This window comes from Limulus polyphemus, unplaced genomic scaffold, assembly GCF_000517525.1.
Source record: "Limulus polyphemus unplaced genomic scaffold, Limulus_polyphemus-2.1.2 Scaffold1441, whole genome shotgun sequence".
Classification (NCBI taxonomy): domain Eukaryota; kingdom Metazoa; phylum Arthropoda; class Merostomata; order Xiphosura; family Limulidae; genus Limulus; species Limulus polyphemus.
Window position 1 is genome coordinate 259,820 of NW_013667051.1, and position 3,739 is coordinate 263,558.

Sequence of the window (3,739 nt, forward strand, 5' to 3'; positions counted from 1 at the left end):
AGCAGATAGACTAGAGGGGAGGTATCTAGTCAAACGCACCCACCGCTATCCACCTTCGTGCTACTGCTAAGTTCGTGACCCCAACATCGTAGTATATTTATGCTTCTTCATCATGTGTTGCTTAAACATTGGTTACGCTGATTTTTAAACTACGTTCAGTGTTTGTTTATTCCGGTATTCCTTCAAATTTACAGGGGATATCTGCGTTAGCTGTCCTTAATTTTGAGCTGATAGACTAGAAGGGAGGTATCTAATCAAACGCACCCACCGCCAACTTTACAACTACTCTATTCGAATAGTTAGATTTGGCAGTAACACCTTAATAGAGTACCACACTTCTAAAGTGCTAATACTAATTTTGCGTCAACGGGACGTGAACATTGGACCCTCGGGTTTATAGTCCGGCATGCTAACTATTATACCACGCCTGAATCTGCTTCTAAGTGAACATTATTTCAATTAATATTAAATCTGTTCATTTTATAAAGTATAAATAAGTGTTTTTTGTTTGCAAATATTTTAACCTAAGGACTTACTCAATAAAATAATATAGGTATAATCAAGAAATCGTTTTTCAAAAGTTCCAGGTGCACGATTTGTTGACATATGAACAGTAATGTACTCACTACTGTAGGAACAATTTGAAATAGAAAGCTGAGTAATCTATTTACTTCGCGCTTTTCTTCATAGCAATCATATTGTTATGTATAATGAAAGTTCCCCATTGTGTGTACAACTGCCAAGGCTTCTTACACATGTATCGACTTTATATACGCAGACATCTGGGCCTATTCAATGAAATAAGAAAAATGTTACTGAAATTGGGCCTGTATGAAAATAAAAAGTGAAAGTTCCATATAAATACAAATTATGAAAATATGTGATTTTTTATAACATTTTACTTGAACTAAGAAATATTTGTCAAAAGTAACTTTTTTTGTTTCTAAATTAGTTAGACTAAAATAAAATACTTTCCGATACTGATGAAAAATTATTCTCTGTCCTGTGTATCGTGCAAATGCATTTCAGGTTTTCAACATCCTTTAGTAAGTCATTTGTTTTAAGTTTCAGTTTTTCGTTCTTGTGCTTGTTTGTTTGTTTTTTTTTTGCTAATATTCTTAATAACCACCGCTTTTTTTTAGGTTTCCTATTCATCCTCTCCCACCTCCCTGATGGGCTAACGGAAAGTTTACGAACTTACAATGCTAAAATTGAGGGTTTGATTCCCCGTGGTGGTCAAGATCGTAGATAGCCATACTGTGTTGCTTTACGACGATAAAACAACATCTAACCACACCTTTTTTTTGTCCTTTAGTAACTTGTTTTTGTTTCAGGTTTTCGTGACATGTTTTAGTTACTTTTAGCTCTTTATTCTGTTTTTATCTTGATTTTGACTTTTAAACAGTTATAATACCCCTAGTCTAAAAAGCAGAAATTAAAATCCTAAGATATTCGAAATAACCATGTGATTTAAATAAATTTGCAAAATATTTCAAGCACGGTTAAAAAGGTAGATGAGTCATAAAATAAGAAGCGTATTCAACGGCATTTCGCGGCTCGAACCTTACACCCTCCGATTTGCAGCCAAGTACCCTCCCTACGCCATGCCCGAGATTCACAATAATGAAAACAAATTCTGATTATGAGATTCTCCTTAAGAATGGCGTTTAAAGTAAGACCAAAACTTGTTCATTTTAAACTAACAACAACACATGTAGGAAATGTCACAAAATAATAAAGTTTGTTGTCGCTTTATTGTTTAAAGCCTACTGTGATATAAAATATGTAGGTAAGTGTCCACTGCAAATATTTTATTATTTTATTGTAACTGTTAAATCCACATATTAGTAATATATTATATTAGAATAAACTGTTTAACATTGTTGCCCAATGAAACCTCAACCAAGATACCAGTGGCACTGTGAATGAAAATAAAATGCATCCTCAGGTCAAAAGAGCAGATAAAGATAAGCTAAAGTACAAACTATATTAACATTATTGTCCATTTACATCAACCCAGATAACAGTGGGCCCGTGTATGAAAACAAAACGAATCCTCAAGGCAGAAAATCACATAAGGAGAGACTAAAGTACATGCTATATCAAAGTTGGAGATAAGCATAAGTAAATTTAAAAGCTAACTCATTTGAATTGTTACTTTAAAAAAAAAGTAGAAAGTTCAACTGGTTTTGGAGGCGTAAGAACATGTTTTTGACTGGGGGGCATCAGTTTTACTCTCCTTCTTAGCGGAGTCTGGTGCTATGCTCCCCATAATTCAAACACTTGCAGAAATATTATCTATAATTCAAGGTTCAAGAAAATCTATTGAAACACTAAAAACGAAGCACAATATAATACAATGGCACAGAATGGTACAAATATAAAACACGTTACCAAAATATTGTTGTCTCCTTTCATTTCTCATGATACAGCTGATGGCAGTGCTTTCATCATTAGTTTGAAAAGTTTTGTCTTTGTGTACGTATAGGAGCACGGCATAATTAGATATTGGTTGGGACATTGTAGAGCGTAGATAAGTTTTCAGGCATCTAGATAAAGGTTCTCACTGGTGTTATGACTGGTAGTGCGAAAAATATTTAGCAGACTATGTACTTCAGCTTATAGCTCACTGCTAAAACTTATTCATAATGTCACAGATAATTCCCACTTGCCACTCTCTCTTTAGTAGGGCACTATTAGGAGGCCATGAATTTTTTTGTTTTTATTAAGACCAGGTGTCACCAGCTGCTGAGTTTTCAATCTTTATAGGTCGACACCATTCCCGTACAGTTGTAACTCGTCAGAAAGTTCTCCATCTGCAACATCTATCAAAATATTTTCCATCATAGCTACCACTGGCACACCACATATCTGCTGAACTTGACACTTCGCATACGTGATTAACAAGAAAAGAACTTCAAAATATTGCTTTCTAAGATAGCTCTCAGGGATGGACAGTTAATGACCAACAGCTCCAGCATCATCAGGTCTCCTTAGATACCGTTTATCCCTAAGCAAGGCGGGACGTGAAGATGTGAAGGGAGTTCTTTTGAATCTTCAACAGCTTTTGAATAAAAGTTTCCTAACTGAAGAGCCGTATGTCTTTACTTGCAAGATACTGAACAGCTACATCAACAGCCGTAGGAGCTTCGTGAATTATTGTATTCTTGTAATGTTAAGAATAATTGATCCGTTCCAAAGAAGATCAGGTGAAACAACTTGAGGTCCCCAGCTTTTTGGCCATAATCATCATAAATTGGAGGATTGCTCTCTTCTAAGGCCACACAGAGAATGGTGTAACTGCTTTAGGACAATAGAAGTGCTTCAATATGAACTTTCCACTTTATATGGCTCAATGGCTTCGAGGTTTTTGACCTAGATGTTAGCAGTCTTTGAAGGACTGAAAAAAGTTTTGGTCTCTTAGGAAAGTATGGAATTCAGTTGAAATATTACCATAACCAGATCCCTACTGAATCCAATCATAAGTTAGTACAGCAAGCGAAAAAAAAAAAAAGAGAGAAAGAAAGAAAGTAAAGAAGAAACAGAGGTGCTGAGAGTCTTTTTCAATTTTAGAAATTAAACCATTAAAATAGACGCTCATGTTACTTGCCCATGTCATTGTGAAATTCAAAGTCTATTCAAGTAATCTTTCAGTACACTAGATGTTTGGTGGGTTGATTGACTCGCAATCTGCGGGTCGCGGATTCGAATCCCCGTCACACCAAACATGCTCGCCCTT